Source organism: Spinacia oleracea, chromosome 5 (genome assembly GCF_020520425.1).
Source record: "Spinacia oleracea cultivar Varoflay chromosome 5, BTI_SOV_V1, whole genome shotgun sequence".
In the NCBI taxonomy this organism is placed as follows: Eukaryota; Viridiplantae; Streptophyta; class Magnoliopsida; order Caryophyllales; family Amaranthaceae; genus Spinacia; species Spinacia oleracea.
Genome location: NC_079491.1, coordinates 19,654,841 through 19,678,802, shown reverse-complemented (window position 1 = coordinate 19,678,802; position 23,962 = coordinate 19,654,841). Strand labels below are relative to the sequence as shown.

General features: G+C 36.4%; 1 long non-coding RNA gene across 1 annotated transcript; it reads left to right on the top strand.

Annotated features, from left to right (window-relative positions):
• The first annotated feature begins 7,281 nt into the window (after window positions 1-7,281).
• LOC130462121 (uncharacterized) lies at window positions 7,282-12,624 on the top strand. Its single transcript, XR_008922263.1, has 4 exons — window positions 7,282-7,549; window positions 10,040-10,224; window positions 11,743-11,928; window positions 12,141-12,624. It is a non-coding gene; the product is annotated as an uncharacterized lncRNA (long non-coding RNA).
• Window positions 12,625-23,962: the final 11,338 nt, after the last annotated feature.

Genomic DNA, 23,962 nt, shown 5'->3' with positions numbered 1-23,962 from the left:
TCATTTGCACTCCATGTTTTGTCAACTTTCCTGATTTTTTAGGATCTTCATGAGGCCCCCTTCTTCTATTCCTCCTCGGTCTCCCAGGCCCAATTTTGATCGGTGGTGGATCAAGAGGCAACTCAACCTTTGGCCAATGCCTTTCTCCGATACATGGATTAATTGTTCCACTATATATGTTCAGATATGTGTTCCTCTTATACCAATCATGAACATAGTCTTCAGCATTATTACGCAAATAAAATATGGCTGCCACCGCATGACGACATGGTACACCACTCAAATCCCACTTCTTACAGGTACAACTTTTGGCATCCAAGTCAACAGACAATGTATCCATATAGTAGCTCACTTGGAATAAATTCGGCCCCGCGGGAAGAACCATACAATTTGCTGCATGTTCTTTTTCCTTCTCTAATTTTTGTTGAACCCTTGGACATATGGCTGATGCTCTCTTTTCACCTTCTTGCTTCTTCAAAACCATTCGTTGCATTATAGCTGATCTAATGTCTTCAAGCATGTATATCAGATGCTTGTTTCTAGCCTTAATGATGTATCCATTCCAAGTTTCAGCCATGTTGCTGACTATAACATCGCACTTGGTGTCAGACTTGACAAAGGCCCTGCAGAATAGTTTGGGCTGGTACGAGTTGAACGACACGACTGCCCCAGGATCAACTTGCTCCATTTCTTCAATTGCATCATCGTAGTCAGCTTCATTATATGCCTTTGCACATTTCCAGAACAACAACTTCATTTCATCTCCCTTGATGTTCTTATGCCAATTTGCAAAGATATGTCTCGCACAATGTCGGTGCTCTGATTCGGGCAACTCTTGTGCAACTGCATTCAAAATCCCCTAACAAATATATACACATAAGTACTTTTGCACATTTAGGTTCACTTTCATGATTTAGTACTTAGCAAATTTAGGAGAGGACAGATTAGGACTAAGCAAATATTTACACCAAACATACAGTGACAACTTCTCTTCCCTTTTAAAGCCACTAATTAAATAAATACATATGCTATTATACATAAAAACATACAATTTAAATTAAAAGAAAAGAAAAACAGAAAGTAAAACAGAAAGTAGAACAGAAAGTTGAAGGGGAAAGTAAAATAAATATATCTCGTACCTGATGTTCATCTGAGATGATTGTCCATCCTGCCCCATCATTTTCTCCTAATGCTATCTTCAAATGACTAACAAACCATTGCCAAGAGTCATTATTTTCACCTTCTACAACAGCCCAAGCCAATGGGTACATTTGGTCATTCGCATCCCGACCAACTGCAGACAGAAGCATTCCACCTAGAAATGTCTTCAAAAAGCAACCATCAACACACAAAACCTTCCTACAACTAGTCCACCCTCGTTTCACACCATCAAAACAACAGAACAACCTCTGGAATATAGGGGGGTTTGTTTTAGGATCGGTTTCAAGTTTGAAGTAACTATTAGGATTCGACTGTTTAAGAGCTTCTAAGTACCTCCCCACCTTAGCGTAATGCTCCTTCATTGAGCCATGAAGCAACCTATGAGCATGATACTTAACCTTGTAAGCACACCCACTAGTCACAAGAACTTTGTATGCTCTACGCACTGTTTCACAAATCTCAATAGCAGGCCAGTGAGGTCGAGATTTGAAGATTTCCAGAAATTGTTTAGCTAGCCAAGTAGTTTTTAACTGTCGATTTGCCTTCATGTTTCTAGTGCAAGTGTGTTGGTGATCAACATATTTCACCACAAAACATGCCCTTGAACTTTCCCAACTTGCATACATTCTAAATGGACAACCAGGGATGCACCTCACACCTAACCGTTGTTGTCTATTTTTATCACTAACAGAAAAAGTCAGATTCCTACCTTGTGCTATAGCATATCTAGCTACACAATCCCTAAATTCAACTCTATTACGAAATCTAATACCAACCGTCCACCTCAATTTAGTGAAATCAGTGCTAGCATTAACTACAATTGTCTTAGATCTCCTCTTTTTACCAAAGAAATCATCATCCTCACTCTCCCCCGGTGTATGAATTTCATCATCACTTTCCTCGTACTCACTACAGAAATCATCATATTGGTGAATTGTACCTTGTTGTGGTTGTGGATGTGGATGTGGATGTGGATGTGCAGCCTGACCTGAAAGCTTCCCATCATCAGCATCATTCTGAAGTTGCCTAACTATCTTCAAAACATTGGCGTTCCAAGATTGAATATTCTTCCGTGATTCCTTATACTCATCATCATCCGTGTCCCCTTCTGAATGTATTACATCTTCAACCAACACCTCTTCAATTTCTTGAGCAGCCAATGAATCACCACTTCCTTCTAACTCACCTGTCCACTCATCACCAATATCATCATCTCTGTATTCATCTCCATCATACTCCTCATCAGAATCATATTCATTGTCAGGTTCATAAGTTGTATTTGTTTCTTCTTCTTGCTCTGTAAAAACCTGATTCAACTCATCAAAATTCAAGGCTTCCCCTTCTTCATCATGATTCAAGGCTGCATAATCATCAAAGGTTTCAAATGCAGAAAACTCATCCAAAGGTGTGGCACCGGAGCTGCTGTAAATGTCTTGTACAATGGGATAAAGATAGTGAAAGAGTTTGTGTGACTGAGGATGAGAATAGGTTGTTGTTTTAGTGTTTTGGGTAAAACTTTGTGAAAGTTGAGCACTTTTGGAGGGAAAAGATTTTATATTTGTTTTATTTTGTGGGGCTCTTTTAGGAGTCAGTTTCTTTTCAGGAGGAGGAGTTGGTTGGACCACAACTACAAGTAATTGTAAAAACCTAGGTACTTCAACACTAGGAACCACATAACAATCTACACACCTCATTTCCTTTGCATACTCCATCAATACCCTACAATCAACATCTTTGAACACCCTCTTCAATCCCTCTTCATAGCTCGTGGAACGAGGTTTCATGTAATATACGTGATCAGCCTCCTTCAATACCTTACCACATTTTCCCACTATCTCGGCCAAGTACCACCAACACATTTCATCAGTATCAACTTCAAATGTCTTATACTCCCCTCCTACAAATTCCAACACAGAACTCTTCTTCCTAAAAGAACCCGAATGCCAAATTTTCAAACTGACCAATTTTTCCGCCGCCTGTATACGGAGTTAATAGATTAGAGTGTTAATTAACAACACTGACTAAAATATTAGGAAAACTTATCACCCACAACAATGAAAAACTTATTACAAATTAACTACGATTAATTGAAAATTATAAAAAATTAGGGCAGATTTTAATGTTTATATTTCGAAACAATTACGTATGAATCATGTCATTCAACATTCCTAATCACAATTCACATTCCTCAACATTTCAATCACAAAGATTCTAACTTTACTTACATGAACGAATTAAACTCAAATAAATTTCCAATAAATTTCTTAATTTCTTCAATTATGCTTAATCAACCACAATTATCATTAACAAACTTACCATCATTGCAGGACATATAGAGCAGATGGTCGCAATTACCCAGTAGGCAGCAGTTCCTTTACTTCTGCGTCAAATCTTTATGCACAAAGAGAAGATACAAAATTGACTAGACATTGGAAACTGAGGAGAGAGAGAGACTCAAGCTTCAATAACTTACACGAAAAGGACGATGACGATCAACAAAGTGTCAGAGAACGAAAACAAAAATTACCCGGCGAGAGATTTTCATGGAGGGCAATTGAACGTAAGTTGGAAAATTGAAGTAAAGGAGATAGGTTTTGCAATTAATGAAGGAAGATGGAGGGAAGATTTTAGGTAACCTGTTTTAAAGGTAATCGGCTAACGTAGATTGTTTAAAGAAGGGGTAGTAAATACTTAGGATTATTCTGGGATTATCATTAATTGGGATTATTTTTGGAAGGCCACCCATAGTTGGGATTAATATTGTTAAATTTTCCTAAAATAAATCAAAAATAAAATTATAAAAGTTATGAGTTAATATTTAGTATTATTTGTCAATTTTTTTGTAGTTTTATTGGGTTTATTTTGTTCATCTTTAGATTTGAGTTAATGGGTACTTGTTCAAAGTTACCACTTGTTAACGAAAAAATTGACAGAATCCGTTAACAGGTGGTAACTTTGAAGATTTGTTATTTTATAAGATGGTAATTTTAATTAAAATTTTATAAGGTGGGTTTGAAAAAGTGGACTTTATAACTACAAGAAAATGACCATTTAGCGACGGATTTTTGTAACCGTACAAATATCGGTTGCTAAATTACTACTGGTCAAGTGTCAGTCGCCACTTTGGTACGGAAGTATTTCCGGTCCCTATTTAGCTTCGGATTATCATTCAGTCACAATAATCTGTAACAAATTACCTACCAAGCACACGTTGGTCACTAATTATTTACTGAAATAATTTTAGTCACTATTTAATTACCAATAAAATTTCAGTCACAAATTTCAGTCACTAAATAGTTACAGAAATACTTTTTAGTCACTATTTTGATATAAAACAATTTCAATCCCCATATAGCGACATACACGATTTCAGTCGCAATGCGTTAGTCACAAAACAAGGACTAGCTAATTTTCTGTCACTTATTAGTTACAGTTAATGTTCTGTCACAAATTCCAGTCGCAATTTTATTACCAACTAAATTTCAGTCACTAATTAAACACTGAATAACTTATGGTCCCTATTCCACTACGAAGATAATATTGACTATACATTTTCGATTGAAATAAGACATGAGTGTGCTTGTACGTACGTATAAAATCAATACAAACACGAATTTAACCAAACTATATATTCACGTACGACACGACAAGTTAAATATATGTAATCTTGTACTTCATTTGTTACGTTCCTGAAAGTTTTCCATTTCCTTGGGCTCGTATAATTTCCAATGCACATTTTGTCGCGTTAACATATCTAGTTACATGTTAGGAAAAAATATACATTTTTGATATTTTTAAAATATTGGCCGAGTCAAAATAAACAATACCCACATGATTACATTTTTTCTTACATATCCTATTCTATATAATAATAAAAAAGTCATTGGCTTATGTGAGGCCTCCAAATCTCCAATGAATCAATTCTATACACTCCCAAACAACCATCACAAAATTTAAAAATTGAAGAAACAAACTCCCATTTAATAACTTCCCAAACAGAACTTACGTAAAAACAAAAACCACCTAAATTTATGGTACACTCTCTCTCTCTCTCTCTCTCTCTCTCTCTCTCTCTCTCTCTCTCTCTCTCTCTCTCCTCAATTTGTAAAAACTCCTCAATTTGTAAAAGCTTTATTTGCCCTTTTGTACCATGGTTCACGGCAACACACGAAGAGTGCACATTCGAAATTTCCAGAGGGGGCAAGCTGCATGCAGTTTCTAGGGTTTTGATTTCAGAAGGTTCAGAACCATATATGTTCTCTATCAATCGAATTTCTTTTTTTATTTTAGATGAAATTTTGTTGTTTGGGGATTACCCGTCTAAGCCCATGCATGTTCGTTGATTGCTACTATATGGGATGGATCAGATTGGGCTACCGATGGAGGCCGGCATAAGATCAACCACGGATATGATCCATTTGTGGCCGAATTTACCGGAGTTGTGACCTTTGGGTGTGCATTCGACCATATACAAATTCCATCAGGTTGCGGTGAAACAGGTTGCGGTGAAATAACACTTGAAGGATTACGAGACTATGAGGAGTTTAGGAGGCAATAACTGACATACACTACAAAAAAATGTGGCATATATGGACCCAAGTACTTCGACGCTTTTAAAGCAACGCGCGGATGGTGCAGGGGCCTGCACGTAGATCTACGTGCACCTGCACCAAAACGCAAAAAACAAAAACAAAATACAAAAAGAACATAAGAAACTAAACAGAAAGAACATAATAGAGTAAACGAAAAGAACATTAACCAAAAGCTGAAAAGAACACTAATGTTAAAAAACTAAAGAAAATGTACAAAATTGAAAATAACATATTCTCTCTCCTGATACACTATAAGACTAAAAGAACAAATAGAGAGACTAAAAGAACAAGTCAAGTACCTTGTCCAACAATAATATATGATTCGGAATCATCATTTTCATCATCCTGTTATGAATTATCAAGCACATTATTCATAATATCTGAAAAAATAATAGGTTAACATGTATAAAACCAAAAAAAAGAACGCAATCAAAAGAACAAAGGATAAATTAATAAAAAGTAAGAAGAAAAATAACACAATAAAATAAAAAGAACAAGTTATGAAACGCAAATGAAATTGAAAGTAATAAAAAAGATGAACACAATAGAATGAAAGAACAAATTATGAAACGCAAATGGTCTATTTTTCTACTATAATGAAACTGTTCTTTTAATACGAGCATAAAGAAACTGTTATTTTAATACGAGAATATGTTCTTTTAATACGTAAAACTGTTCTTTTCTGGAAAAGATCGTAATTACATAATCAAAATCTTCAAAATCAGCGATTTCAACGAAATCAGCGTGTTGTTACATAATTTGATTCATTAAAATCATCAAAACCATCAAAACTCGATTATTACAAAAACAAAATCATCAAAATAATCAAAATCATCAAACACACGATTATTACAAAATCAAAATCATCAAAACATAAAATTTATTATTTCAAAATTGAAAAATTACCTCCCAAAGTATGATTATCAGCTGCAAAATTCAGATTTGAAGAAGAAGAATCGATTTAATTTGATGTTGAAGCAGAAAAATCAACAAATTTTTGGGAATTTTCAATACTTTCTCTCTCTAAGAACCATTTTAGAAAACCTAGTTCATACTTTCTCTCTCCTCTTCACATTTTGAGTTCAAAACATAAAATCTAGAAGAATATATATCGCAAGAAGAAAACAAATCGAATAAAAAACGCGAAAAACATAGCTGAAAAGAACATAGCCTTTAATGTTCTTTTGTTCAAGGGTATTGTTCTTTTGTTCCCGAAATTTAATGAATTAAACACGCGCGTTTTATGTGTTTTTTATGTCTTTTTGTTTCCGGTGCACCTAGAGCACGGTGCACACGCCTGCACCATCAAATTTGCGCTTTTAAAGAGGGTCGGTAACTAATGTTAATGCAAATATAGACGTTTTTAAACATATAAATATATATCGGCTGCCAAAATGATCGAAATTTGCGAAAAATAACACGTTTCACATTACGTGTCTTTCAATCCCCACTACTTTGAAATATTCAAAGACTAAACAAATTCATAATCCCGCTTTAGACCCACGAAACCCTCAACCTCTTCCCTTAACCGACTTATGCCGCCGTGTAATTGAGCTCTGATCTATTCGTCAACAAATTGATTCTCAGCTCAATCTCATGGAGAAATACATAATTCTCTCTCCTCGCCTTTGATTTCATCCGTTTATGCTTCTTTGAATTTGCGTTTCGCAAAGCTTGATGTAAATATGAAATTGAAGTTTAATTGGTAATTTGTTTAATGAGTATTTCAAACCAAATCGGAGCTCCATCAACTCCGGAGCCGAATAATACATCTCGACTGATTATCGCTACTAAATGTAAGTTTTTGAATGTCCTTCCTGCAACGCATGTTAATTAGAGTGAATTGTAAAATTTCAGTGCTCTTAATTTTTGCTATTGGGGTTTTAATGATAGTTGTTGTATGCTAGTTTTAAAGGAAGGGGAGAATTCTAAAGTGAAGATAGAACGATTTAAGGAAGGGGACGCTTTTTTGTGAGTTTATGTAGTTGATTGTAAATTTGTAATTACTCTTGCTCAACAGGTTCAATTTGTTTCTAATTTGTATTCTCTCTTTGTCCATTTTTTTAGTTATTTGAATGAAATCCTAATTCGTGGCATTGTTATTCCACAAATTGATGTTAGTATAATAAAAAAAAATCCATCTGTTTTACTATTTAGGTGTTCATTAGATAATTATGCTTTAATTATATAGGTTTTAGATTTAGTTGTAGATTGTATTGCTTCTAGAGAATTTGGGTCAATTGGTTGCATAAGGATCCGAGTAAGGAATAGTGATTATTATTGATTGCCTTTTCTTTTGATAAGTGAAACACGTTTAAGAACATTTATCTTATTTCTCAGTTATTAGAAAAAATTGATAATTTGTGGACAATCACATTAGAACTGAAAGAATAATAAGGGGGCTAATTGAAAAGAACAATACCTTTTACATGTAATACAACCAGAATACCAGATGATTACTGGGAGGTTGATTGGTCTTGGTATATGTCAATAGTTTCGCCAACTAATATGCTCTGATGTTTATTCAAGCCATACAAACTGTTTGTCTCGTAACCTGTTCGATCATGTAATCTCTTGTATGGAGTAATAAGAAAGGACTAGTAAGAAAATCCAACCAATGCCATAAATTTTCCATTTATTTTTCCGTTTATTGTTTTCCTACAGGTTTTTATGGTGGTCACAGTTTGGTATATTTGAGGATTTGGAGTAATGGATTAGTAGTCAATTTTATGGTAAATTATATTGTTCTTAGTATATGTTAGCTCTAGTGATACTGATAGGTCATGATTTAAGGAATGTAATCATATTCCAAGTTGGGTTTATAAAGAGAAACTCGTGGAAATATAGACTAAGTTCCAATTCATAACACTGTCTTAATGATCATCATAGGTGACTATACAAAAACATTGCGAAGAGAAAGACACTAATGGTGTTCCTTTCCAACTGAACCTACTTCACCTCCTCCCAGTATTTTCTTTGTTAAAACTTTTTTTTAGCTTTACCAGGTTGCTGATAGATATTTCATTTGTTTAAGATTGAGTCAGAACATCAAATTCTTAATTTTGTATTAGTTTTTGAATTTTTAAATTTTTTGGTCCTATTAGACCTGACCGGGGATTTCGAGTACTTTTCTACCTTGGGCTCTAGGCTTTACTTATATTTTTCCATTGGCAATCAACCGTATTAATTTTTGGCTGTTGATTTTATGTATCTTAACCTTTGTTACTGTTTACTAGTTGGCAGTAAGTGGTAGTGAAAATTAGAAGGAAAAGGTCTACTTGGTGCTTGATATGCATTAACATGGTCATTCACATTGCGCATTCTACATAAAGTAAATCATAAGCTAATTATCATTCCTTTAATTCATGATTTGTTTTTTGAAATAGTTATGAATGTAGAAGAATAAAAAAGCAGCCACAAATTCACAAGGTTTCAGAATTTTTGCAAAGCTCTTCGTACTCATGACAGGGACATTTGCATTAAGAATTTCATTAGATGGCATGTTGTCTATATTTTATGTTTCATCTTTTGGGAACAAGGATGGTTTGGCTACAAGTGTGTTATCCTTCTGTTGATTTGTGATTTCATTTTCGTAGCCGCCCTATAACTGCTTGCAAATTATACTGCACATTCTCCATTTTAACTAAGTTTTCCTAACAATATAAGTTCTTTATTTCGTTTGAACAAAGTTTTGTATTGTGAGTCAAATCAAGACTATAGCTAACACAAAATATTACTATAAAGTATAAAGTAACAATAGCAAATAATTAAATACTAAATTTACAAGTCAAACCCCTTAAAAACTGCATACTCCAATATATTCTTACCAAAATGGGAGGTTTTCTAAATCTATACTGGGTATACCATTAAAATGGTATACTAGCATTAAAATAATATTATCTGTTATAGTTGGGCAAAAACAGTGAAAAAAGAAAAGGAAAAACCTTATTCCTGTGAGCGCCAAACAAAAAGTTAGAGAGAGACTGAAATTTTCATTTTGCGCCATCAACCAAAACACCAAAAACTTGAGCGCCATAACCAAATCAGTAAATTTGAGCGCCATAACCAAATAGTTTCAGCAAAAATCAAAACCATTCTTAGGTTTCTCTCTCCTCCTTTGTTTTCTCTCTTCATAACCAGAAGAAACTTCTCCCTTTCTCTTTCAGATTTGAAGTGCGGTTTTCTTAATCAAGTTTATTGGATGCAAACATTGTGATTCATGTCTTATGATAATGGTCTGGATTTTTATTTTCCGACGTTCTTCCAACCTTAATTTTATCTCCCAGTTTCGCGTTTCGAGTAGCTAGCTGTTAGGCCGGCTGACCAGACCGCAATTAGCTTAAGACCTGGTGGTGGTGGAAGCAATCTAGGCCCTCGATTTCTCGAACCCCGATTCGATTCTTCTTGTTCATCGACTTATGCTGTTGCTGCCTCTGACAATCTTCGTCCTCATGGCGCCGCCTCGGTCAAGGTCTGTAAACTTTTTAGGTCTAGATCTGTTGATTTTAATTGATTTAGCTGTTTTTATGATATGGGATTTATTTGTTCTTCACTTTTGTTAAGTGGGTATTGGTTTTTTGGATCTGGGTTTGTTGTTATTGATCTGGTTTTGTTTTATTGTGCTTTTTGTTGGTAAAGTTTTGAACTTTTTGTGTTTTGAATGGTGGATTTTTATGCCTTTTATTTTCATGTTAATGTCATAGTGTGTTCGTGTAGGGAAGAATTAAAAAATTTCGTTTAATAAGGTTGGTGTAGTGTATTGAGCTGGATTTTCTTGGTTGTAACTTGTATTTTGATAATGGAATTCTGAACTTGGTTAATTTTGGTAATGGAGAGATACATGATAAAGGGAATCCAATTCCAACCTGGGTTTGCTTCCTCAAACTCACACCTGCTTGCAGATTTAATAAATTCAACGTAGCACTAGCAACCATGGAAATTGGAATGAACAACTCAATTCTTGATTTTTCCGATTCCTGATTGTTTTCTGAAGGAGACAGAAAAGGTTCCCTGTTCTTCTTTCCAGTTATAATCCTCTCTTCAAAATGTAAACTTGCTATCAAAATTAAATCTAATTAAGAAGCGCCTTTCTTCTAAATTCTAAAAATATTGTTGCAAGCCTGCTTTATAAGAAAAACAAAATGTATGATAAAATCACGCGTCCTTCATTGTTTATTTGAACACATATTTAGGTGAGCTATGAATGAGTCGTGTCTCGCTCATAAAGAATCCTACAAACATTTATTTTAACTGTATTGTGCTCATAAGGGAACTTACAAGACATTAATGTTGTTATGTATGTCGAATTGGCTAAGCGAATAATCGGAGCTTTGTTGATTAACATTACACTGGTGTGCTATGCCGTGACTAGCTTAGCACATGTGTTAGGCACGTACACTCCCCTAATGAAGTGGGTTCGTTTCATTTTATTGTTTGGTTGGTGAATTGTTGAACTATTGTCTGTTCTTTTTGCTGCTGCTGTTGGTGAAGAGTCTTCTTGCTTCTTAATTTCATTTAGCTCTCTCTTAATATGATGTTGTTTATGAGGTAGATTGTTTCTCATCTTGTTAGACAAGATTATGTTCAATCTAACCATGAATTGAGTTTCCTTATGCCAATCAGATTATGTTCTATTCTGACATTATTAACAAACATGAAGTTTTTGGGAACATTATCCTTAAAAAACAATAAGGGGCTGTCTTGGTGAATCTTTCTGATGCTTAAATTCCTTGTTCTGTATTTCCTTGGTTACAAGCCATGTTTGGAAAGGGTTTATTTTTTGTTATTTTCCACATCCGGAGGGGGGGGGGGGGGGGGATAATGTTCTAGAGGTTGTGGCGACTGGCGAAATATTGTATATGGCTTTAGAGGATAGTTTATATATAATCAAAGTTGAAGGAAACAGATTTAAAAGGTTTCAGAAGTAGGAGCATTGCGGCATATCTGCCAGTTTAAGATAGGATTAACTTTGCATATTCCATGGTTTCAGTTGTGGAGCATTGCGGCATATCTGTATTTCCAGCTTGTTTATTAAGTTCTGGCGCCATCATCAATATATGATCCACTCAGTAGCTGACTTGATTCACCTTAGACCTTGAAAATTTACAAAAAGAACTCACATTTATAAAAATGTGATCTGAGACCTGTTGTCTGCTTCATCAGCCATAGGCTATAGGTATTTTCTTTCTGCTTGCTAAGCCATTTATATCTGATGTTCCTGGAATTGAAAGTTATGTTCATTGGGATGCATGTTTTTGTTAGAGTTCTAGTAACTACATAGTGATAACTAGGTCATATATGTATTTTATATTTTTATACGGATGATCCTCTTTTACTTTCGCATTTCTTTCTATCAAGGAAATCTGAAACCACTCTTGCACTTTGCAGCTAAAAAAAGAAGGCAACTGGTGGCGGAAGAAACAACTCCAAGAGTGGGCAATTTACTTTCCTAAATTGATTCAATCTAAGCACAAGTACAGTAGCTGCCCTGTTAAGGAGAATGTGAAGCTCTATGCTAACAGCTTTTAATTTACTCAGTTAGCCAAGAGCCGAGATGCAACTCCATAGAGACTGTAAGCCAAATTAAAGTTGCAGGGAAGTGGGGAATTCATAGTAGCTGTTGAAGACTTTATATGTTTTCACAGCAGTTGAAGACCTTAGTTAAAGACCTTAGTTGAAGACCTTATCTGTTCTGTTTGAGCTCAGGCATTTTTTTTTTACCATAGTTGACTATGGTTAACTTTGCTAATAGTTGTATTACCTTTATGGCTTTCAAAGTGTTGTTCGCTAGGTGTTTGTTTGTTTCCGCTTGTACAAAAGGCATTTTCTTTGAGTTTAATACAATGATTTTTTTACAACAAAAAATAACTCGTTGGGTATATATAGAGTAATATATATTGCAAATATTATTATCTTAAAAATTCTTCGTCACCAATAAATTAAGAAAGTGGCTAATTTGCAACTGACTTTTTTAGTTGCCACATAGGAACTAATACATTTAGTATCAATTTAGCGACTAAAATCACTTAGTCACTAAACTACGACGGAATTAGCCAGTACCAATTAGTACCAGTTTAGCGACTGCTTAAACGTTTGTTGTTAATTTGTCACTATATGATACAGTTACTAAATTGTCACGATACTGTTGGTTGTTAATTTATGACCACATGATACGGTCACTAAATTGCCGCGAAATTGGTGGTCGTTAATTTGTGACTGCTTAATACGGTCACTACATTGTCGCGAAATAACCATCACAAGTTAGGCACTAATAAAGTGTCGGTCGCTACGTAGTAACTAGAAAATTCGGTCACAAAATAGCGATGATTACTAATCAGTCATCAAATAAACACAGATTTAGTGGTTACCATATGGTGACTGATAATATTTTCGGTCGCAAAATTGAGACAGTTAAAATTTTGCGACCAGGTCTTTAGCGGCGGATCAAATCAGTCACAAATCAGTCGCTAAAGACGTTTTGCGACTGAATTTTGATGTTTAGCGACTGATTTTTCCGTCACTAAATGCCTCTTTTCTTGTATAAGGTGGTAATTTTGAAAAAATCCTTAACAATATTAACCCTCGTAGGCTTAGGCACCAAATGTAACACTCCAAATTTTTCCCTTTTATATAATAAAAAACCCTGTTTTTATTTCATAAAACCATCGTCCAAACCTTGGGAGTGTCACTGCTACATTTATTCTCCATAGAAAATAAATACAAAGCAATAAAAAAATTAAAACCATTAAAGTCAAATTAACTAAGTGGTCTGAAAGGTGGCCCATAAAATATTACAACCAATTCCCATAAAATAAATAACGAAATCCAACTTAAACTGATATAGAAATATCTCTTGAGTAGGTGGTTATTCTAACCGTCTCCTCAGACAAGAGAGACGAAATTCCAAAAATCAGAAACATTGAGTAATTCCAACTCCATCCCGTAAAATAAATAATTTTAGTTTGAAAATGTTTTAAGTATATAAAATAAGTAAATGAACAACAAGTGTCAATTTAATAATTCTATTATTAAACTTATCACATAAGATCAATATTAATTAAGCGAGGGAAATAGAACGCTAAAGGTCACGCGTAACCCTTGAAAATGGCCAAAGTAAGATGAGCACAGAATGTCCCTAGTGTGCACACCCCTCACTAATTGACTATGGGTATCCGCGACCTCGTACGAATAGAATAAGGAGGAAGACTAAGCATAAAGTTTAACAGAATAATAGAAACCTACTAGAAGCCTACCGGGTCTCCACTAAAGTGCACCAATAGAACAACATTTAGAAGAGCAACATTTTCCAAACCCTTACGGGCTTTTCCCTCGAAAATTACACTTTACGTCATTAATATTTATAGAGTTCAAACATATAGTTCAAGTAGTCATAGGAAGCATTTTCAATATTATGGCCCAACATTAACTCTTATTCGACCAGCTCTAGCTTAGTTACCAACATATAGTATGTTTTTTTTTTGATGCAAATGAGGGGCAAGCCCCAACAAAACAAAAAACTAAGTACTAGAAATTAAACGTGGCCAAGCCACTCCAACTAGATCGTCATGAAGTATCTTCCCAAGCTCCAACGGTGGAACTTGAATTATTTGTATCTTCGTTGCTTGTGTGACTCCAACTTTTGCTAACCAATCAGCTGCTTTGTTCCCTTCCCGATACACATGAAAGAAATAAACCTCCCAATTTGTGTCTTTGATCATGCTCCTGCAACTCTGAATTAGGTGCACACAGTCTCCTCCATACGGGTCTGTGCTACTTATTGCAGCAACAATAGCTTGATTATCAACTTGTATCATAAGCTTCTTTGTTCCCATACGAATAGCAATGTCAAGCCCAATTTCTAGTGCTTTGACTTCAGCCCGGAAAGCAACACATGACCCAAAATTCGCCGAAAATGCATATTGTAAAGCTCCCATATGGTCTCTGATTATACCACCTCCACCCGCAGGGCCAGGACTGCCACGAGCCGATCCGTCTGTATTCAATGCTAACCAACCTTGTGGGGGAAATCTCCATTTAATCATTACCTGATGTCGTGGAAGTGAGCTTACTCCAATTCTCAGTGTATCATTATTACGGGCCTTCCATGCTTCCTCAAACCTGGTAAGTAGGAATCTACCAACATTAATTGGTATATCATTACTCCTATCAAATACTACATAATTCCTCCAATTCCATATCCACCATATTGTAATTGCAAAATATGTAGGCCATATTTGCTTGTCATAATGTTGTTGAGGTGAATAGTTGAGATTATTAAAGAGCCATTGTTTGATAGTCGATGCCGTACGAAAGCTAGGGGCATTAGCAGGTCCTCCTACCGTACTCCAAACTTCAGTTGCTGTTGTACAGTCGCGAAGGATGTGCAATGATGTTTCTTCTTCCTTCCCACATTGTGGGCATGTAGGATCAAGTGTAAGTTGTCGTTTAACACGATTTGCATTCCCCATTAACCGATCATGCATTGCTAGCCACATGAAAACTCTGATTCTCTGTTGGACTCTAACCTTCCAAACTGCTTCCCATATTCTGTCAATGGGTTAAATATCATCCCTTCTTATCAACTGCATTGCTGACTTGATCGTAAACACACCCTTGGATGATCCACCCCAGAAGATTAAGTCACCCATTGAAGGGTCATCTTTGAGCTCGTATTAATCAATCTCCTTTAATACTACTGGTGGTAATATCTCTGCTATTCTTGTCCACTTCCATGAACAACTCTCTTTGGTCCACATTTCCTCAACCGTAGCACCGTCAATGTCTGATGGAATTACACATGTTGCATATTCACGGAGAGGTTTCTCAGTTTCCCAACGATGATCCCAAAATAAAGTTTTTGTACCGTTTCCAACTGCCATTCTCGAGCCACTACAAATGATATTCGCATTTTCCGTGATCCCTCTCCAGACATTAGACATATTCTGCTTTGGTTCAAACATATCTATGTCGCATCTCCCTTTGCAATATTTAGCTCGAAGGACCCTAGACCATAAGGCATTTGGCTCGGTTAGAACTCTCCAACCCAATTTCGTAAGGAATGCTGAATTAGACTGTCTAGCTGATCGTATACCCAACCCTCCTTGGTCTCGTGGCCTTTGTAGCTTTTCCCTGGACAACAGATGAACCTTACGTTGTTCATCTGTACTACCCCATATGAAATTTCTGGTCTGTTTGCTAAGACTGTCACAAATCGTTTTGGGAATCTTGGCCGTTTGCATCGCATAAGTTGTCATTGTTGAGACAGTAGACTTTGCTAAGGTAATTCTTCCGGCTAGAGACAAGTACTTGGACTTCCATCCTGCTAGTTTCCTGTCTATCTTCTCACATAAGTAACCAAAAGTCTCTCTGGTAACTCTACTCGTTAAGGCCGGTAGGCATACCAAGATATAACCCAAGGTCACTAGTTGCTTCAATGTCCAATTCGTAGCAAATGGCTTGCTGCTGCTCAAGAGGGACATTTTGGAAGAAGTAAACTCTTGATTTTTCAAGACTTACTTTTTGTCCAGATGCTTTACAAAATTTTTGAAGGCACCGCTGCATATTCTTTGCTTGCTCAAGATTGGCCTCCGAAAATAACATAATGTCATCAGCAAAAAATAAATTAGAAAGGTTAGGACCATTATGACTCGTACGAATCGGGGCCCAAGCACCTTCAATGATAGACTCTTCGATTACCTGGTTAAGTCGTTCCATACACAACACAAATAGGTACGGAGAAAGTCGATCACCTTGACGTATACCTCTCGAAGGTTTAAAAGTCTCTGTGGGTTCTCCATTCCATAGTATCTTCATGGATGAGGTAGTGACGCACTCCATGATGACTTGGATGAGTCTAGTCGGAAATCAATTAAATTTCCAGTAGAGTATCTTGTATAAAGCTCCATCTTAGTCTATCGTAGGCCTTTTCAAAGTCAATTTTAATAGCCATAAAACCTTTCGACCCTTGTTTGTTTCTCATGGTATGGATCACTTCTTGTACAATAACAATATTGTCAGTAATTTGCCTTCCTGGAACAAAGCTCGATTGTGTACAAGCTGTTAAATTAGGCATCATAGGCTTGATCCGGTTCACAATAGTTTTTGTCACAATTTTATATGCCACATTGCATAGGCTTATTGGCCTAAATTGATTAGCAAATTCTGGATTGTCTACCTTAGGAATAAGGACAATGTGAGTAACGTTAAGACTTTCGGGCATCCCTTTCCCTTCTAGGACATTAGAGGCTAACTGATAAACATTATCTGACACCATGTCCCAATTTTTCTGAAAAAAGAGTGCTTGAAAACCATCAGGTCCAGGAGCTTTTAGAGCTCCCATATTTTTCACTACTGTCTCAATTTCAGTACGAGAATAAGGCCTCATAAGAGCCTCCCAATCAGGTAAAGAGAATTCTGGAAAAATGTCCCTAGGGAGGTCATTATTCCCATCATTATCTTCAATGTGTTCTTCTGTAAACAATGATGAGAAAAAGCTAACAATGGAAGCCTTTACCTCATTTTTGTCCGTTACCCATACTCCTGCATTATTCTTGATTGCACTGATTTTGTTCCTCCATCTTCTTGCTATTGTACTAAGGTGGAAGAACGTGGTATTTCGGTCCCCATCCCTTATCCAATCAACTCTCGACTTTTGATACCAAAGTAATTCCTCCTGGTGAAGTACCTCATCCAACTCCTTACGCAATTTTGCTTCAAGAATAATGTGTTTTCTGGTACGATTTTCAGCAAGGCAACGTTGGACACCAACTATACGGGCCATGAGTGTCCTTTTTTCCTTGAATATATTATGAAACTCCCTTTTGTTCCACTCTTGTAACTCATTCGCCATGTAGTTAAGGTGTGGAACTAAATTAAGGAGCAGTTTTACACCATTTCGCTTCAATAAAGTCTTGGAACTTCTCATGAGTCATCCAAGCAGCCTGAAATTTGAAAGGTTTATTTATTGAATTCGTAGGTACAAATCCATTTGGTGCAATCAATAGGGGGCAATGGTCTGATTGAATAGCCGGTAGGTGCTTAACACTAGCCTTGGGACATTTCAGGCTCCATTCTCCGTTGCATAGAGTTCTGTCGAGCCTAGCACTGTTCCAAGTTGAAACTGAATTACCTCTAGACCATGTGTGCGAGGCTCCTGAGAACTCCACTTCAAGCAGCCCAATTTCTTCAACCCACTCATTGAATCTGCGACTCCTTCTTGTAGTTTCCGAGCAGCTACTACTACGTTCCCAATTATAGCGAGTCTCATTAAAGTCCCCCGCAAGCATCCAAGGTTTGTTATTGGATGAAGCAAAGTCTTTTAGTTCTCGATCTCCATAAATCTTGTCTCTTAGTTGGGTATGGACTTGCGTAAACAGCAGTGAAGTACCATGGTTCCTCTCCCACTCTCTTGATGTTCAATGTGATGTATTGGTTGTGTTTGATAATAGGGTCTACCGAGACCAAGTCCGGCTTCCAATACACCCATATGCCTCCACTAAACCCTTGGGCATCCATTCTTGTATGTCCTGTGTAATTCAGTATATTAGCTATTCTCGTGGCTTGAGTTCCACTCATGTGAGTCTCTACTAAGGCAAAGACACTTGGATTATTTGTTCGGATAACCTCTTTTAGCGCAGCTATAAATGCTTGGCTTCCAGCACCTCTTACATTCCATACCAGGAATGAAACAGGTAGTAAGTTCGGAGCTAGATTAGGAGATCTATCTATCATTAAAACAGGTCTAGAGGGTAGTGACGAAACAAAAGCGTCTGAAATAATTCGATACAGTCTGTTGACTTCATTGGGAAGTAACACATTCACCACCAACTCCGGTGGTTCCGGCTGCGGCTCGCCACGTCTCGAACCTCACCTCCAGTATATGAGTCAGGGGGTCTGCCGTGCATAGGTAGGGGACCTCCATCTCCTGGCCCACAAATATTGTTTTCTCGGTTGGGATCAGCAACTTGATCACGTTCATTGATGGGGGGAACATACTGTCGTTCCACCCTTGATTCTCCATGGCTACTAGGTATATTAGTTATGTCTTTTAGTGCTTCTCTCTGCTTTTCTGAAACTTTTGAGGCTTGGAAAATAACAGTTGGACTGACTGAACTTTGATAGTAGCGGTTTATCTCCACGACTATTCTTGTGAACTGACCTCTTTCAGCATAGGCTGTAGTTTTGTCTACACGTACTACCTTACCAATCTTTGAGCCTATTTTTAACAGGAAGTCTCTATCAAAATACTCGACTGAGAGATTTGGAATACGGATCCAAGCTATAATGACTCTAATGGGAGCATCGTCCGGGATAAAATTTGGTATCCATTTCCTAATAGTAAGGTAACTATCATCAATTAGCCATGGACCATGTGCTAGCACGAAGTTGTAATCATCTGGGCAAATAAACCTAGCAATGAAGTATTTGTTTCCAATATCTGTTAAGGCCACTTCTCCTCTCAATTGCCAGACCTTCTTTAATCTCTTCATCAAACCCATGTATCCCAATTTACCATCAAACATTCTAATAATGAGAGTGTTCTTCCATGGTTTACGCATACGTTGTTTGTCCTCCTTGCTTAGCAGAATTATCGGGCACCGTTCACTTTCTTCCAAGTCCGTAGGTGGTTCATCATCGTCCGATATTTCCTCATCTTCGTCTTCAGGGAACCCATTCTGTGTATAATCTTGGGATGGATCTCTCCTGAGAATATCCCGAAATGAAGTAGCTACTCCATTATTCATATTCTGGTTTGGCCCTCTATTAATAGCAGAGGGATTTTGGGTCTCCGGTACAACCGTACCCTGAATTGGTATTGTAGTTTGGTTGTCAACCTCCATTAGTGCCTTCTCTCCATCATGGTTTTCTCTAGAGGAAATCCAATCTGTAATTTTTGCGCTTTGGCTTCTTGTTGGATCTCACAATTTGATCTTGGACTTGAGGGATGGAGTTTTCCTTCAGAGTATTTTCAGTCATTCTCTCTCTTGTTACCCCTACCAACATATAGTATGTTCATGAGTTTCGACGCACTAACAATATGTTCTTAAGGGGGGTCAATAATATGGTCACCCAATTAACAATCTCCATTAAAATATTCTAAGCTTGCGTCCAGCATTAATAAAGAATCCAAAACATTAATCTCCTCAATCAGTTTTTTTCTTAAAACAACTACTCCGTATAACAATTAAATATGATACCAATATTATACATACCTTATACACAATTATATAACTCATATCGAAAACACTTAATCTCCCTAGCGCATAATAACACATTAATTTAACCAAAATATTTTACCTAGCGGGACCTAAAGACGATAGACATTAAAAATTACCTTAAACCTAAGTAAATTTGAACAAGTAACACTTCTCAAATCCGTTGACATACGAAATCCTCCGTCTACAATAACTGTAATAGGATAGTAATTAACTAAGTCCTCTGACTAATTCTAACTCATCGAAATAAGTAGTAACAAGGTTCGTCATGATTCAAAACCCTTGACAAAATTCCACTACTTAGAAATCAAGGTTAGCTTTTTATTCTATTTTACAACAAGCTAAATCATCCAAAAGGTTTTTACAAAACAAGTTAGTTCCGATGGTATTAAAGTCCAAAGTTAACAAAGTTTAGTCACAAATTTATATTAATGTTTACAAAAGCAATAATAAACGAATAATATTTAGAAGTAGTCTTACTAAGGTAGATGGGATTGGAGTTTTGGTGATGAATGAGAATGATGACCGATGAAGAGGAGCCAATGTGGTTTTCTTGGGGATACAATGTGGTAAAACGACAACAATAGTTTTAAGGGACTATTTATACCTATGTATGATTAGGGTTAATTAAAATAATTTAATTTTTGAAAATAACTTTATTAGTTTATGTAATTAAAACTATAAAACATTTACTTAAATTTAGCAAATCAATTTAAATTACCAAAACTTTTTATTGGAGAAATACCTGAAAGTTCGGGTATAACACCAAATCCCATGTCCCAGTATTAATTAGAGCACAATAATCATCATACATCGTCGTATTCCAATTACGGTCAGTTAATGCTAGTTTATGATTTTTTGGAATGGGTGAGCGTGTCATGGTTGGGCCGTAGTAGGTTGGACAGGGGGAAATTGAAGGAGTAAGAATAACAAATAATTAATTAGTTTTGTACTTTTGCAAAAAAAAAAAAGTTGTTATTATTATATTTCCTAACTCAAGGTCTTGGCATTTTTTAACCACTATAGTTACCTTTTGAAGGAAATAATGCCCTTGGTCCAAGTATGCATATAATATTAAGTCTAATAAATGCGGTTCAGTATTAATTAACAAGTTAATAGTTCAGTGAGATCAAGTGAGCTGAATGCCTAGCTAGAGGCTGCTTCAGTTCAAGTGGAATTAATTATATTAATCCACAACTTACTCTTGACTGAACCCGTAGGGTCACACAAATAGTACGTAAACGGATCAAGTATTTAATGGCATTAAATACTCCATCTATGGATATTCGGAATCGACGGATCTTGGTTTCAGTGGGAGCTGAGATCGTCACAAGCAAGAAATGAATACTCCGGAAACGATGATATTGCCGGAAACGGAAATATGGATCGTATCGGAAATATAAATATTATCCAAGTCGTAGATGTTGCCGTAACGGAAACATGGTACGTATCGGAAAATATTATCGGAAATGGAAATATTGCCGGAATCGGAAATATTGCCGGAAACGGAAATATTGTCAGAATCGGAAATATTATTGGAATCGGAAAATAATTCCGGAAACGGAAATATTAAATATTTGTTCGAAACGGAAATTAATTCCGGAATCGGAAATATTAAATATAGTTCGTATCGGAAATGAATTCCGGAATCGAGAATTTAATCGGAAAGCGTATCGTACGAATTAGCATCGGACGAGGCTTGTTAGACGAAGGCCCAGCACGAGGCCAGGCCAACGCCCAGCAAGCCGCACGCCAAGTGCTCGACCAGGCCCAGCGCAAGGCCAGGCCCAGCCAAGCAATGGCGGGCGCGCACGAAGCCCATGGGCTGCGAGGCCGCATGCGTTGTGCGCTCGGCGTGGGCCGCAAGGCCTGCGTGCGGGTGTGCATGCGTGTGCGTGTGCTCGTGTTCGTAACGAATCCCAATCCTATCGGAATTTGTGCATTGATTAAATCCTAATCCTAAAAGATTAAATTTATTATTTAGAGTTCTAATAGGATTCTAATTAATAAATCCATATCCTAGTAGGATTATAATTCCTTTCCATAAACTCTATAAATAGGTGCCTAGGGTCACATATTTACATCGAGATTTGAAGTATTCAAAAGGTAAGATTTTCAAGCAAAAATCAGCCAAACACTTGCAACCCACATAGCCGAAAATCCTATTAACCTTAAGGGCGATTCTAGTTGATCAAACTTAAGGCGGATTCGGACGTGCTGTGGACTATCTACGGAGGGACGACTCTTGGAGTCCTAAAGACTTGTTCTTGTTCGGTTCGGGCGCAGCTAGGGAGGGCACGCTACAAAGTGTATGCATCTGAATTATGCTAAATGATTATGTGTAAATAATATGTTTCATGGCTTTATGGTTTTTCTGCATGATTTATGTTTATTCATATGTATCATAACCTAACAATGGTATCACAAGCCTCTTATTATTTTCATAATCTAAATTGCATGAACATGGTTAAATTTTACAAATTTGCAAAGAATTAAAGGGGTGATTAATTTTCGTAATTAATTGCAAATTGCGTTTATTTAATTATATGTACGCAGTTTTTCGGCAGTTTCTTCGTTACTCATCCAAATCGAGTGATTTTTGTATCAATTCCGCATGTAAAAGGCATTCTAAAATTTTGACAAAAAAGTGTTTTTCGGCCGAACCCAGAATTCCCAAATTCGAAGCCTAACTATGACTTTTCGGAGGTTTTAGTTTTTCGAACGCAAAAGTTTGTAAATTTAAGATGTTAAATTAAGTATTTGCGATTCTTGTTGATAAATCTTGAGTTTTTGATTGACCTACTGTATATGTTTAACAATTATGAATGCCTAGACTTGTTAATTATACAACCTAATTTGTAATTATGATTAATTTGTTGAAATTCGAATAATTTAGAATTGATTTGATTTTCATGATTAATTAATAATTTAATTAGGTACCAATGATTAAAATCCACCATAAAAACTGTTAATTTATGTTAAATTTTTTAATTTTTATGACCTAGATTTGAATCCATGTTAATCGGAAATTAATTGATTAATAAATTTTCGATTTTTCGCCCTAAAATTATGAAATTAATATGATTTATTAATTTGTCATTAATTTTGGAAATAAAAGTTTTAATTTTTATGCAATTCGCTCATAAAATTTGCACGCACAAAGCAATGGACGCTACGTGTTACCCTTAAGGGGTGTTGTATAGTGCGGGCATGCGACGACGAGCAAGGGAGCTCGTCGCCCATGCGGTACGATGCAACGAGCAAGAGCCATGGCACACGAGCACAAGGCAGCATGCTGCCCTGTGTCGAGTGATGTGCGCATATGGGCGAGTGGGCAAGGGCGAAGGGCCAAGGCGCAAGCCATCGGGCAGACGCGTGTGGGCAGCAAACGTGCTGCGCCACAGCGCCCGCTACCACGCCCAGCAAGCAAGTAGACGCGAGGCAAGCAGGCGCGACGAGCGAGCGGGCGCGCGCAGCGTGGCCTGCACTGCTGCGTTGCGTGTGGGCCTGCTTGCGTATTGCTACACGAACACTCGACGAGGCTTGGGCGCAAGCCCAAGTGCTCGTCGTGTTACGATTGTCGCGTTTTAAATTTTAATTTGAGATTTTCAGTTCGAGTAATTTTAATTAATTTTAAAATTAATAATTTAAATTGTTTTCTCGGGATTTAATTTTCATTATTATAATTATTATAAATTTTAATTTATACTAATTATTTTACTAAAATTAAACCTTGAATTAATTTAAATTCGTTATATTCAACTGAAATAAATTAAATAAGTGGATTCAATTATAAATTTATATGAGCTTTAAATTTTAATTAAATATGTATGTTTCCGGTTAGACTAGAAATACATTTTTATGTTTAAAATTAGTAAAGCATATGAATTTATTGGTTTAAGTGGGAGCAATTTTAGTCATAAACTCTTGATTAGGTCTAAAAATCCTTTAAGGTTAAACAACTTGATTAAAATTAATAAGGACTGGATAATTGGT